Source organism: Sus scrofa, chromosome 15, assembly GCF_000003025.6.
Source record: "Sus scrofa isolate TJ Tabasco breed Duroc chromosome 15, Sscrofa11.1, whole genome shotgun sequence".
Classification (NCBI taxonomy): domain Eukaryota; kingdom Metazoa; phylum Chordata; class Mammalia; order Artiodactyla; family Suidae; genus Sus; species Sus scrofa.
This window is the reverse complement of record NC_010457.5, coordinates 127025224-127040853: the sequence shown is the minus strand read 5'-3', so window position 1 is coordinate 127040853 and position 15630 is coordinate 127025224. Positions and strand designations below refer to the sequence as shown.

Here is a 15630-nt window from a genome sequence, read left to right as displayed (position 1 = left end):
TTAGCTAATATTATTGGCAAGCATGATAATGTAAAATGTGTATATGCATATAAATGGATGGGTGGATGGATAACCAGCAGGCTATAAAAATCAGCATGCTTCAAGTAGAGTTTTCCAAAGAATAGTAGAAACAAAATGAAGCCAGGGGATAGAGAAATTGTGTTTTAATCAATCAAAAATAGAACTGAAGTTTAATTAATTACATACAAGATAAATATTTTACCCTTCTAGTTTAATACCGCTTATTATCCCCGATTACATATTAACCATGATAAAACAAAATCAGTTAATGAGGGGAAAACACTGGCCATTTAAAAATTATAAATTACCTTAACATCTTTTACTTTCTTCAAAAGGCTCAGAAAGATATATTTTAAATATCAGCCCAACTTTCTAATGTAGAAGTCCTAGACCTTTGTTTTTGCCATTACAAATCATTTTCATTCTGATTTCTTTACAAGAATAACCATGTTCCATATTCTGGATCGTAACTATGGAAATTTCACTTCTTATCAGAGGTTATTAGCATTTCAGCTGCCAGTCAATCCATACGCTACTTGAAGACCACTCAGAATTTAAAGATTTATTCCCCAATCTGTAAGAAATTGTTGAAACTAGAGGATAGACGAGTTGTTTGTTGACTCATGATTTTCTGTTAAAGTTGCTTATGTGTGGTTTGGTTTTAAGCCATGGGATTGGCAAATTAAATGATCTTTTAATTCCAACTATCTCATGTAATAAATTGCGTTTTACTATCTGCCCACCATATTAGATACGGAAGTGGTGAACATACATAGGAATAAAAAATTGCTGCTATGCATGATAATTTGAGGGGGAAAATGCAACATCATTCTCAGGGAGCTGAAGAATTAGTATTATTGAGAATTCGCTTCTACCAAGGGCTGCAGCACTAGGTATGCTTGGATAAAAAAAGACCAGCATAACTTTATGGCAATTAATTCTACCATAGTTAAGCAAGTCAAGACAGTATTACAAGGATTCTAGAGAGAATGCCTTAGGGTGGAAGATGATCACTCCCACTCTGCCCTGGAGCAAAACTGTCTATTTCCCATTGTGGAAGGCATGATCCAAAGATTTTTATTTCTTCCAGATGACATCAGAGATTTTTCATACAGTTTATGTGTTCCAAACATTAACAGAGTTAATTGTGTACCTCTGAAAATTAATTACCTTCCTAAGTGGTCTTTCAAATTGGCTGGGAGTTTAAATTACATGTATTCTAAAAAATTAAATTAAATAGTCATAAAATATTTATACTGTGGAGAGTTATAATATTTTTTTAAAAAGTTGAGTAAGAAATTTGGGGGATAGCAATCACTTATAACATTTAGGAAAACTTCAGAGCAATAAAATTGAATGTTTGTGAACATGCTGGTGTCATCCAGTTCTAGAGGATATTTGTTTCTATAGCCATTCATTTATTCAAGTATTTCTTGAGCACGTATTATGAACTAGGGATGATAAAGACAGAATTGTGTGCCTCTGGATATTCACACTGCAGTGAAAGAACACAATAGATAAATAATTTCAATACAGTGTGACAAAGGTATAGAATCAGCTGGTAATATTGGCATTAACTAGTCTGTCATGATTTATGGTAACCATTTTTGAGAATGAACAAAAAATACTTTTCAACAATTATACCCAGTCTTCAAAAATAAAAAAATGAAAAATGGACCTGGTCCCTACCAACGTTTAAGCATCACACTTTTTTGCTTCCTGGTCCACATGTGGAAACCAGTTTGTAATGCAGGGAGAAAGTGAAGCAGTCTTGAAGGGCACATAGCTGGGAAATTACCAGAATGTCCTAAAATTCCTAAGCGAAAGCACCCCTAGATCTATGACTTTGTTAATGTCTTCAAGCTTCAATATCCACACATTAAAAATCGTACTTACCTCCTTACACTGTTTGAGGATTCAGTTAGAAAATGCATGTAAGTGTTCAACAAATGTGACCATAATTATTAGCTACTAACATTACTATCAGATGATTTGCACAGTTCTTCACTGTGGCAAAGACTGCTGTTTTCTAGTAACTCCTAGATAAACATAGTTTTACTTTGCAACAAAATCGAGTAGAACGTTTAGGGTTCAACTTCCTTAATCACAGGCATGAAAATGGAAGCCATGAAAGGGGTTAACAGATTTGCTCACTCACTAAATGGATGTAGACACACCACTTACTCATTCTGCCCCATGTTTTTTCACATCCAGAAAATAAGGGCTTTGGGCTTATTCCATCTCTCAAACACTTGGACTCCACCCTTCCCAGCCCAAGGGTGTTTCTAAGGCAACTGAATGAACAGATTCATGGCCTCTCTAAAGAAAAGTGAATCTTCTCTTAAGTGCCTGCCTCATTACAACTGCTACCATTCCTATGAAGTGAGAACCCACAGACAGGTATGCTCTTAAATCTGCTTTTCATAAATTTCTATTTTTGGCTATTATAGATAATGAATCAGTTATATTTGTTCCCACTAAAAAATGTGGCTGCATTCTGATTGTTGGCCCTTGAATGACAATTCTATATGCAATATTTTATAAAGTCTTCCTTTGAGCACCTAATTCCTAAAGTTGGCATCACAGAACATAGCTAAGAAGCAAATGGGCACCTTCCTTCAGGTTGCATCCTTAGATACACTGCAGTTAATTAATGAAATAATGAGTCTACCTTAGTAGATCACAAATTATTGCATAGGACATTTGTAACAGAGTGTATGAGATTGAAGGGAACTTTTTCATTTCTCTAGGCATCCCTTTTATTTGAACCATGGATCTGCAGCCATTTTTGCTCAGAACAAATTAGACATTTTAGCCCCCTCTAGAGCATTGGTTGAAATCCGGCATCCATGGTCTTCACCCACAAAGCAAATATGTTTTCTTTGGAATGCAGGGCATTGATTCAAATATCACAAGATTTTTGTGTGTATTCTTTTTCTTAAAGTCATGGTCAATATTTAAAACCTATGACAGAGAGTCTCCCAGGAAGGCACCTAAAATAATTGAGATCAGAATTCCCATAAAAATCACAGATAACTTCAAGACTTCACTTTACGCCTTTCTTGTATTCTGCATTTATAAGAGACTCCTTTTGCTTAATTTTTGGATTACTGTATTTAGAATCTATTCCATTCTAATAAAAGCTACAGATGTTGTTTTAAATACAACTGGATGGCTAATTGCTCAGCTTTATTTTATTCTTTCACTTTTTAATTTATTTTCTATTGACCACACCCTTTACAAAGACTTTCTATAATCATTATGATACTTCCCAAAATTTGAATTTTCACTGTACTCAGCTAAGATACACCAATTTAAACCAGTGGGACTCAAGTAATATTTAAGACATTAAACATTTAATCTTTTACTTGAGTTAATCATTTCTTTTTTGTCTTTGGTGTAAAATCACTCTGTTACCCATGCTGAGCCTAGAACTGGAAGTAACACTGCATTTCTTTACAATTATTTTCACTGAAATAAAACCATCAATTACACATACATGCAGAATAGAAACATATCCATAAAGCTATCCAATGGAATCCATAGAAACATTAAAAATGACCTTTTTTTTTCTCTGTGGAGCCACTGCTTGCATTCAAGTAACTCAAGACGCTGAAACACTACATGACTTTAAAGTCACATTTTTGAGAAATAAGTGTATGTAAAAACTTTATCACCAATATCACACATCCACATGGGTTTTCCCCTTTCTAAATTAAGAAGTAAATTTTACATGGCCTCAATTTACCAGAGGATATTTAATTTGGCTCTAGCTGATGTCAAGATTTATTTCCCCATAGCCTAGATGGCTTTTGACTAGTTATAGGCTATTTTGCAAATAATGTAAAAAAGAGTCAGCTAAATATTAGGCATGCTGTCTTCTCATACATGTAGAAGTATTTCTCTTTTCTTAAAAGTCAGAACAGATGCCTCCTTTAGTGTAATTTCACTGCATTGTGACATCAACCACTCTGGCTCCAGAAGGAATGGCTCAGGAGGATGTGTACACTGACTTCTCAGGCAGAACCTTCCTATGGGCCATTTATCACTGTTTACCCTAAGCCAAGTCCTAGTATACCAGCATCATCTGAGTGAATTAGTCCTCTGGCCTTGATGAGTGTTGGTTCTCTTTCCTCCTCTTAAAGTGTTTATTCAGAATTTCTGAAATGGAACTGTTCTCCATGTAAAACTTTGGTTTTCCAAAATATAAAGTAGGGAGAACTCCACTAATCCAGACATTTTCCACATATGCTAAGGCGTAGAGGAAGAAAAAGCATGTGTTTGAGAGAGAATGGCTCCCCAATTCTCAAAGTTACTAAGAAGCTTCTTAAATTGTAGGTCACAGTTAACCCCACACAATAATGTTATAGCTAGAATAAGGTAGAGTTTATTTGTGCTATATTATAATGCTATTTCTGTTAACTGGGAAAAACAGAATACAGACAAGGGAATAAATTTCCTGGTGGAAAGCCAAGACATTTTGCCATCACTTCATATTTCAGTTTTCCAGTTTATCTGCCAATGGGAAAGTTTTCTAGTCCCCACCCCTTATTTGTTTCTTAGGTCTTCCAACACGCCTGTCTCAACACTGTGAGGAAGTTATTCAAATTTGAGTTATTAAAATTCGATTTTCCTTCCCATTCCAATCATTGCATCTTCTCTTAGATAGCGCATCCTATTTTTCCCAGTATTATCTATATCCATACAAAAGTTTCCCAAGGCAATTTTGACTATATTTTATCGTTCAGCAAAAAAAAAGATCTTTTACATTTTTTTTTGCATATACTCAAGTCAATTTGAAAACACATTGTGAAAATATAAGTATTTAAATAATCAGGCTTCATATACATATGTAAAATCTGTATGCAAATTAATATCAAAAATGTGCTGACTTCACAGGGGACCAAATCAACAGACTAGATTGCCTGGTTTCGCTCTATAACCCATGCAAACCATGTCAAAATTGTTTTTCTGATCAAATCTTATAATGTGTCAAAAATAAGTCCTATAATTTCACTTTGATTATGCTTGCAACCCTATCCTCAACCTCACAAATGGTCACGCTTATTTTTTCATTCCACTGTCATCAAAATGCAGCTGTTCTGCCCAAAATGGGAAATGTTAGAGTTAAAGCAAACAGAGCTTGTTGAAGTGACTACAAAGACACTGATTGCTTTCTTTTTCAGAAAGCAGATTACTTTGTAGTGAGTTGTTCTCCACTATCTCCCTTCTCAAAGTGGTTAAAATGGGCATAGATCATATTAATATAGAAATACCATAAATCACATATTTTCTCCCAACTTCCAGTCTGTCATGGTGCTTTTGCCCATGTTCTAAAGAGACTACACATTTTGCTAATATCAGAGACACGCAAAATGTCAATGGCTGAGGTACTTTTTTGAGGCTTTGGCCAAATGTTTCCAGACGCTTACAAGGCAATATTTGCAAAATAGTTATAGTCAGTATAATAAATTGCTGACTGGCACTACAATGGAAACCTTCTAATTGAATTGGGAGCCTATGACTTATTTTTTTTTTTTTAAGCAGTAGCCAATCTTCTGTCTCTAGGATTTTTATACTTCTTCCTCTAAACTTTACAGTTGCCCCAAGTCCTTGGGCTTCTCCACAGTTCCATGTGAAGTTATAGCATTTTTTTCTTCAGGTCTGTTTTCACTGATTTTCTAAACTGTCAATATTCTTCACAGAGTCCCCTCTTTTGCTGAGTAGGCAAATATATGTTGCACTTTCCACAGAAAAATAAAGTAATTCTGGCCTTTGAGGCTCATATTTTCTCATATTAATTTGTTTAGCATTTGACTACATAGAAAATAAGTTGGAGCATTGCCTAAAATGTGAAGTATTAGGAGAGAAATTAATTTCCACTTATGTTCCTACAGTTATTACTTCATACTACTTGGTTATAAATTCCATTATGTTAAAATGACCAAAACTACATCTCATAAACTCTTCACTTGGATTCCCTTAGTTTTGGACTATATTTGGAAAAACATTCCCGTTCTATGGCACTCAAACAACTTTAAGATTTCCTGATGATAATGAACAATATCATTTCATATAATAGTTCTCCCATATAGGGAATATCTACATTTCTTGTATTTAAAAAATTGTCAATAGTTGGAAAAATTAGAGTGGAGACACCCCCAACAAAATAAGTATATGTCCCAAGTAAAACAAGTCCACCTAAAGTTCTGTAGAAAATATTTATTGTGATGAGGATAATGAAATCTTTCTGATATTGAATGGTATTAAAATACGTATTTCTCAAAGAGGTTTATATCTACTCAATTAGGAAGAAGCAGCTTCAGCTTTGGCATATGTCTGATAGTTAGGATTTTCATTTTTATTTTTTGTACTATGCATTTTCTTTCTTTTTTTTTTTTTGAGAAAACAAAACTGGGCTGACACAAATGTGCCAAGAGACTGTTGTAAAATATTTATGGTATGGAATAGCAGATAAATAGCTAGCATGTACCACGTGAATGCCAATTAATACCCTGGAAAATATTTTCAATGCTTTTAATAATTCAACATGGCTTATTTTACCAATGAAAATCTAGTTTAACCATTTCCGTGGTAATGTAACTAAGTGGGTAAGCGGATACAAAATAGCCTGAGGCTCATTAAAGCCCTGGATGCCTTTGCTGTGGCTTTATTTCTGCTTCACCTAATAAGACATGCAAACTTTAGCATTAAGTATCCCCAGCTAAAATCCATTCCATTTCATAACCAGATTGTTTGATCTATTTAGTGCTGGATTCAATTAGCATGCTTAGAGAATCTGAAAAATGAGATACATACCAAAATTTAAATCCCCAGGGACAGCTAAGTGCAATATTCAGAAGGTGACTTGGGTCTGCCAGAGCCCTCTCTTGCGGCTGATCTCAGGGCAGTTCTGTAGGAGTAATCCAGCACCATAAGAAATAGACTTGTAGTTCAGCTCAGTGTTTCTTCAGTTAAAGTGCATTGTATCTGGATGGGAAAAGTGTCCACTCCCAGATTCTTCATCACTAGAGATCAGAGCATTCTTGATGGTCTTCCTATCAGATAAAATGGCCTTTAAAGTTTGCTAGGAAGATGCGGTGGCAGAAGACAGGTGCTTGCTTCCTTAAATCGACATTCAGAGAAAAGAGGGCATAGCTAATGGGTGGGGATGAACACACAGCCCCTCTCCTTCCAGGTCCAGCCGGGAAGAAATTGAATAATTTTACCCACTTTGCTACACAGATGATTACAAGACTCGAAGCAATCACCCAGGCTGGCTAAGGTGCCTCATTTGATTATATTCTGTGAAGACAAAAATAAATGAAAACAAAAAATCAGAAGCATCCTTTCTACATGCCTCCTTTCAGCCAAAAAGATGCTCTTTCTCATTGCCACTCACATACAGAAGGTTTGGAGCAGCCTAGCTTGTGGCATCGTCCCTCCCCCGTGACAACCAGCTCTCTCTCTCTCATTCTCTCTCCCCTCCCTCCCTGCCCCTGACTCCCTCCCTTCCTGCTTCTCTCTCTCCTCTCCAGCTGCCTTAGTCTGTTGATGCTGCTGCTGATTAATCAGGGATTCTGAAACAAAGAACCTACCTTCTGAAATAAGCAGTAATCTTTCTTCTCTGTGTCTGCAATCCGTCTGCATTGAACGGCAAAGCTGCCAGCGTTCTAGCACCTTGGATAGTTCCTGCTCACTAGGCCCATTGGAAAAGGGAGGAGAAGCCACTGAAGAAATGACAAGAAACCCGAAAGCAGCATCATTCTACTTCGGATTTCGGCTCCCTGGGGCCTCCCATCCTCATTAAAGGCCTTACATCTAGGCAACAGAGCCTCTCTCTTTTATCTCTCTGAGCTGAAGTCTGATTAGTAAATAATAAAATGAAAAGAGGATAAAAAAAACCCCTTCATTTATAACCACCATAGCACTAATTCAGTTCTTTATGGAGAAGAAAAACATAAATCCATCAAAAATAAATGTTCCTATTACAGAGGATGTTTAAGTCATAAGCTTTTCACCGCTGGCACGGCTAATGAAAATGAGCAACAACTTAAACGGAACATTCAGATCTCAGTTTGATACCCTTATTTGATATCAATGTTGCCTCCACCTCCCTGCACAGCCGAGCCAGGCACACAATTACTGCTGACGTTCTTCAGGCTGCTGCTTGGGGAAAGGGGGGAGGAGCCTTTTAACCTCATCAAAACAGCTTCATGCCACCTGCTCCCATGGCATGAGAAAAAAATAACTAGCCCACTTAGAAAGAACATGCACAAAACACGCCTATGTGAAATAAAGGTCTCACTTGGAAGGCACACTATTTTCTTTCCACAAAAATAAGCTGTGAATTAACCACAGCATGATTGTCACTAACTCCTATAGAATCGCTGTTGAAATTATTTAAAGTCATCCTGTTTCCTACAGATACCGAGCACTCTCCTCACACGTCTCAATATCCCACAGATATATACATATTTATCAAGTCGTATAGCACAACCTATATATATGTGTTGTACATATAATATGTGTACATGCAGACACACACACATATATCATCCTAAGTTTTTATCTCACCTGCTTTTCCTCACAGTGAAAACTGTAACAAGTATAATGCAGACATTTTACTGTGTAAATTGGTACTATCATAAAAGTAACAATAAGCAAATTTCTGCTTAGTTGGGGCTAAAATATCAATTTTGAGAGGCAAAATGAACTTCTTATTCAACAGTGACCTGTAGATTTTTTTTCTCTGTCACCTTCTTTCCCAGTAATTGTAAATCCCTTCAGTCAAAATCAGATTTTCCCAAGGGTTATGCAAAACATCTAAATGCATAACTAATTTCTTAGAAATATGTGTTCTGATGTAAAGTAGTTTTTCAGGCATTAAGAAACCATGGAAAAAATAATAAACTGAAGTTCAACTTCCGGATTTTTAAATGCCATCTGAGACTCTACAATGAGGTTATATTTTTTCCTAACTTATAAGTATCTGTGGGAAAATAAAACCAACATGTTGCATTACTACAAGACTTTCAATTTTCACACATTCTAAAGTGCATCCCTAAAGTGAATCACAGAAGTCATTTATTTCTTAGTCTTTGTGCATCTACTTTTTATTTAGAACAGAATATCTCTCTAATGCTCCACAGAAGATTAGACAGATGAAAAGAAGGATGGAGAATATAACCAAGAAAGAGAAAAAGCCATCACTTTCTCTTTATTTCTCTCTCTTGCTCTCCCACCCTTGCGTAATGAGGATCCCCAAAACTTAGCACACTGTAAAAAAGTGCCTCAGGTACTGCTTACAAACTAGTCACAGCCACCACATTGTGATCAAGAGCTTTAGAAATGCATCATTAGTAATAGTCAAATATCCTCATACAAGTTATCTTACAGCACAAAACCCACAGCAGAAAGGGTTTTTTTTGATTGTTTGTTTGTTTGTTTGTTTTGTCTTTTTGCCTTTTCTAGGGCCACTTCTGGGGCATATGGAGGTTTCCAGGCTAGGGGTTGAATCAGAGCTGTTGCTGCTGGCCTATGCCAGAGCCACAGCAACGCGGGATCTGAGCGGCGTCTGCAACCTACACCACAGGTCACTGGCAACGCAGGATCCTTAACCCACTGAGCAAGGCCAGGGATCAAACCTGCAACCTCTTGGTTCCTAGTCGGATTCGTTAACCACTGAGCCACGAGGGGAACTCCGAAAGATTCTTTATAAAGAAATGATGTGGGAGTTCCCATTGTGGCTCAGCAGTAACAAATCCAACTAGGATCCATGACAATGCAGGTTCAATTCCCAGCCTGGCTCAATGGGTTAAGGATCCAAGTGGCCAGGTAGCAGATGCTGCTTGGATCCAGTGTTGCTATGGCTATGACACAGGCCTCAGCTGCAGCTTCGATTAAACCCCCCCACCATAACTTCCATATGCTACACATGTTGCCCCCCTACAAAAAAAAAAAAGCAAAAAAAAAAAAAAAAAAGAAAGAAAGAAAGAAAGAAATGACATGGAGTTCTTGCTGTGGTTCAACAGCTTAAGAACCCGATGTGTTATCTCCGTGAGGATGCAGCTTCAATTCCTGGCCTCACTCTGTGGGTTTTGGAACCAGCACTGCTCCAAGCTGCAGGGTACTGTGACAGATGCAGCTCAGATCTAGTGTTGCTGTTGCTGTGGCTGTGGCCAGCAGCTGCAGCTCCAGTTTGACCCCTAGCCTGGGAACTTCCATATGCTGCAGGTATGGCCATAAAGAGAGAGAAAGAAAAAAAATAAATAAAAGAAATGATATGAGAGATATGACAGATATTTGGGGAAGAGGAAATATTTTATCATAATCGATAATTTCATCAGATTTGGGGATGCTGTATTTTTTAAATATAAGGAGATTGTATAGACACTGGTATAAAGCCCATTTCTACATCTGAGAAAATTACCCCCCATAGAAGTACACCGACCTACTTCAGGCCTCATAGCCATCAGCTCACTGGGACTAGGATCTAAGGTCACTGGGCTGCCTGCGCATCTCTGGCCAGCACAGTGGTTCTCCTTGATTTCATGCACCAGGATAATTTCAAATAAAGTAAGGAGACACTGACATATGGTTGCTAACTATAAAAAGAACTGACAATTTTACCACACAAAATTCAAACACTAAAGGGATTTTATATCTTCCAGAAAGGGAGAACACGTTTATAATAATGTGTGGTCCTTTAAATTTCATATTTTCAGCTTTAGGAAAATTTATGATTATTGGGCTCTTCTTCCTTCCTCACTTCCTTCCTCTTTTTCCCCTTCTTTTCACAGTACAGGGATTGGGAACCAGCACATTACATCAACCCCATCTTCCCAATCCCACTCTTTTCTCACCTCACGCCACAGTGTCTATAGATCAGGCAGTTTCTCCTCTGGAGACAACCCTAACCCTAACCCTAACCCTAACCCTAACCCTAACCATATCGGCATTTATGGCACCTTTGAGGCTTAGTGCCTAGAAAGTCCTGAGAACTCCTCTTTTACGTCTCACTGAATGAAACAGAAAAGGTCTATACTTCCAAATAATCACAGAACCAAATGTAAAATTTATTTCTACTTATTTCAATAGTATCCAAAGAAAAATGCATTGGACAAAATTAGAGTTGAAAAATCTTATGTTAAGAATAAACTTACAGGGGTTCCCCTTATGGCTCAGAAGTAACGAACCCAACTAGTATCCAAGAAGAAGCAGGTTCGAGCTCTGGGCCTGATCAGTGGGTTAAGGATCTGGCATTGCCATGAGCTGTGGTGTAGGTCTCAGATGCAGCTCGGAACCAGTGTTGCTGTGGCTGTGGTGTAGGCTGGCAGCTGCAGCTCCAATTGGACCCCTCCTAGCCTGGGAACTTCCATATGCCATCACTGCAGCCCTTAAAAGAAAAAAAAAAAAAAGAATAAAAGTATAGACGCGAGAAAGTTCCAATTATAGTTATGTGTTGGTTTATTCCTTGAACATCTTCATAAACTACACAGGTGGTTCAATAAGTAACCAGTCTTTGAAATACCTCAAGACTTATTTCTTTTGCTGTATTTAAGTCAGGGAAGTTTGGCTCTTTCTGTTATACCATAGACTAACAGTATTACTATTATTGGGGTTAAATAAGTCCCTTCTGTGGACTCAGATAGACAAGGAGAGTCAGAGCCCTGAAAGCGTTTCTTTGTCCATAAATCAGCCAGATGGTGGGGAGTGCTTTTTGTACAAAAGTGATGCAAATGAGAAAAGTGAGAATTGAAACTGAGCAATCTAGCTACCTAAATTGTAAGGGGGTTATTTAAATATATCAGGATGTACTCTCTGAAGTCGTGTAATACTTATTATAAAGTATAAAGCCTTTCTAGTTTTTTTCCATGATCTGTAATTTTTCTATTATTCTTCCTACATTTAGTTTAGGGAGATGACACCTCTGCTGTAATGAAATTACTCCACTAGGGAAAAAGGTAATCTCTATCCCATCCAATCAGGATTTCTAAGCATTCTGGTAACAGCATGAAATGGAAATCTTGGTAGGATGAGAACCGTGTGTTCCTCACGATTTTTGCCTGTACGACAATACAGATGTCAACAGAAGTTGCATGTATGATTCAGGAAACATGGGGCAGTGGATAACGATATGGTGCTCCAGGATCCAGAAAACTAAGTAACTGGGCGGGGGGGACTTATTGTCTAATAACATACACAAAAACTACATTTATAATGTCTTATAATGTTAAAGGAGCAAATTGTCAATAAATGGAAATTCCTAAGGCAGGAAAATTACGAATTGATCCAGAATCCATCCTTTCTTTTGTCCAGCAGATATATTCCAGTGACGATTTTAGAAGAATTTACATTTATGAAAAATAAATTTCTCTCTGTACTCAAATATTATTTTTTAAATTGCTGAAAAAGGATCTACCTATTCTAGCAAAACAGACACTCCAACTCCAACCAACCATCTCCTTTCTTTGTATGGATAATTTTTACCCAGGATACAAAAATCAGGTTTATCTTATCTGGTAATCTCTCCTGATTTACCACAGTCAAAACATGATGCTTGTCCTCTATGTCATGAAACACTCTATTAAGAAAAACCCCACCAATAAAAAATAAAATCATAAAATTTGTTCATACTTTGCCAAACATACCTATTTTATTCTTCAGGTGTGTTAGTCTGAGATTCCTGATAGAGTCTGGGGCTCCAGGATGTGAATTGCTTCTAGACAGTGGCAGGGAATTCTTGAATGGAATCATGGCTCCAGATCTTAAATGATGGCATGGACTTTACAGTAGAAAATTCAAAAGTAGCCGTGTATTAAACATGAAATTATCATTTTTGGAGTTTTTTTTTTTTTTTTTTTTTGTCTTTCTAGGTCTGCACCCGCGTCATATGGAGATTCCCAAGCTAGGAGTCTAATCCCAGAGCTATAGCTGCCGGCCTATGTCACAGCCACAGTAATGCCAGATCTAAGCCGCATCTGCAACCTAAACCACAGCTCACGGCAATGCTGGATCCGAAATTACCGATTTTTTAAAAAAATTCTAAATCAAAATTACGAAATAGAATAAACCACTCTAAAACTCAAATATTTGAGGAGGAAAAAAATTTTCTGAAGAGGCTCCATATTTTTCTGCCTAAAAAAAAAAATAACTAGTTTGAAATAATGAGAGTATCATAGGAAGTCCAATTGAATATCTAAACAAAAGGACAATAGTGAGAAAAAAAATTTTTCTGAGAGATGGTCTTAGTCAACTTAGGCAGCGCCAGCGCTAACAAAAATTCTGTAGACTGGGGCATTCCTGCTGTAATGTAGTGGATTAAGAATCTGACTGCAGTAGCTCAGCTTGCTGTAGAGATGCAGGTTCAATCCCAACCTGGTACAGCAGGTTAAAGGACCCAGTGTTGCCTCAGCTTCAGCTCAGATTCAATTGCTGGCCCAGGGAACTTCCACATGCTGCAACTGCAGCCATTAAAAAAAAAAAAAAAAAAAAAAAGTTCTGTGAATTGGCTGTTTTAAACGACAGGCATTTATTTTTCACTGTTCTGGAGGTTGAGAAGTCAAAGGTTAAAGTGCTAATAGATTGAGTTTAGAGCGAATGCCTTCTCTGGCTTGAAGACAGCTACCTTCCTGCTGTGGAGAGAATGAGAGCCCTTGTCTGTCTCCCTCTTTTTTTTTTTTTTTTTTTTGCTTTGCTTTTTAGGGCCACACAGGCAGCATATGGAAGTTTCCAGGCTAGGGGTTGAATCAGAGCTACAGCTGCCAGCCTACACCACAGCCATAGCAAGAGGGGATCCGTGCTGCATCTGAGACCTACACCACAGCTCATGGCAATGCTGGATCCCTGACCCACTGAGCAAGGCCAGGGATCAAACCACATCCTTGTGGACACCAGTCGGAGTCATTTCTGCTGCACCGCAATGGGAACTCCCTCCCTCTTCTTATTAGAACACTAGTGTCATCACGTAGGCTCCATCCTCATGACCTCATCTAAAACTAATTACCTCCCAAAGGCCCCCCTTCCAAATCCCATCACTTTGGGGGGCGGGTTCCAGTACAAATTTTGAAGTGACGCAAACATTCAGTCTCTAGCAGTGACATGGACAACACAGGAAAAGAGGTATTCCTTCTGGAACAGGAAGAATCAATTGCGTAAATAATTACTTCTAACTAAACTGGCTTCAAAGTGAATGTAACTTCAATTTAAATGAAATATGATGTTCGGTGGAATTTGAAAAGCCAATACATATTTTGTTAGATATTTTCTTGACTGAATATTAAAACATTCTGCCAAGCTACGTTGATTTTATTGTAGTATATGACAGAAATTGACTGTGAATCAATAGAAGAGATTGGAAAGTCCAGGAAAAGCATAGAGGGGTATTTAGCACCTGATAAACATAGCATTGCATATCAATAAGTAATATGATTAAGTAAACAGAGAAATGCACACATGCACACATAAAGAATTTTCACAATTCCTTGCAAAATAAATCTAGACATTGGCTCCTCCAAAGTGTGGTCCAAGAACTTGCAGTGTCAGCATCATCTGAGGGCTTGTTAAATATGGGAAACTCAAGTCTCCTCCTAGACCAAGTCAGGATCCGCATTTTAAACACATGCCTAAGTGATTGGTGTGCATATTAATGTTGCAAAGGAATGTCTAATAAAAATTCCCAGGATGTACTATCAAAAAAAATAGCCACTAGCTACATGTAGCTATTCAGCATTTGAATTGTTAGTGAAATTGAAGAAATAAACTTTACATTTTATTTTATTTTAATTAATTTAAATTTAAAATCTACTTGTGGGCAATGACTACCATATTCAACAATGCAGCTCTAGACCTTCTTTTAAAATGTTTGCATGTAAAACCATTAATTTACGGAAACTTTAATATGATCTTGGGGGTGGAGATGCTCAATCTAAAGATAGCATCAAAGCTAGAAACAATGAAGAGACAACCAAGAAAACTGACTATAGAAAAATATCAGATATTTATTTTTATGGCCATAGCCACATAGGATCAATTACATAATTTTCAGGGTCCAGTGGAAAATGAAAATGTGAAGTCCTTGTTAAAAAGGTAAGGATGGTGACAGCATACAATTAAACCAAATATGAGCCCTTTAGAGTGTGGAGACCTGTGAATGGCCAGGAGAATGGCCATACCTACAAAGCCACCAAATCTTTCTGAACCCTGAAATGATGCTAAGCCTGCCTCGTGTTCTGGGATAGGACAGTCAAATAATAGATCATGACAATTCCTAAAGCAAAGAGATTTCTTTTGATTGCCAATTCACTTTCAGCAAAATAAAAGCATGCAAAGTAAAAAAAAAAAAAAGTAAGATATTTAAATGGGATAGATTATAAGTAAAATTATCATTTAAGTGCAAAATTGGGAAATGATCTGCAACACATATGAAAGCTAAGCTCTTTTATGTTCCTCTTGTGTTAATAAAAACAAAACAAAACAAAAACATATATAAGCAAGAAATAAATGCCACAGTACTAAACAAAGACAAAAGAAAGAAATGGGTCATTCACAAAATAATAATTTGAAATGGCAAATAAATACAGAAAAAGATGTTTAACCTTAGTGATA

The 15630-nt window shown here is 37.1% G+C and overlaps 1 protein-coding gene across 4 annotated transcripts in view; it reads right to left on the bottom strand.

Moving 5' to 3' along the window:
• Nucleotides 1-8211, bottom strand: part of NYAP2 (neuronal tyrosine-phosphorylated phosphoinositide-3-kinase adaptor 2) — a 262456-nt gene extending 254245 nt beyond the window's left edge. For 3 of the 4 annotated variants that reach the window (XM_021076251.1, XM_021076255.1, XM_013984553.2), the window contains exon 1: nt 6841-7489. The gene's annotated coding sequence lies outside the window, so the exon portion shown is untranslated. Of the gene's footprint in view, nt 1-6840; nt 7490-7619 lie in introns of those variants that run through there. The other variant, XM_013984554.2, reaches the window with a different exon arrangement.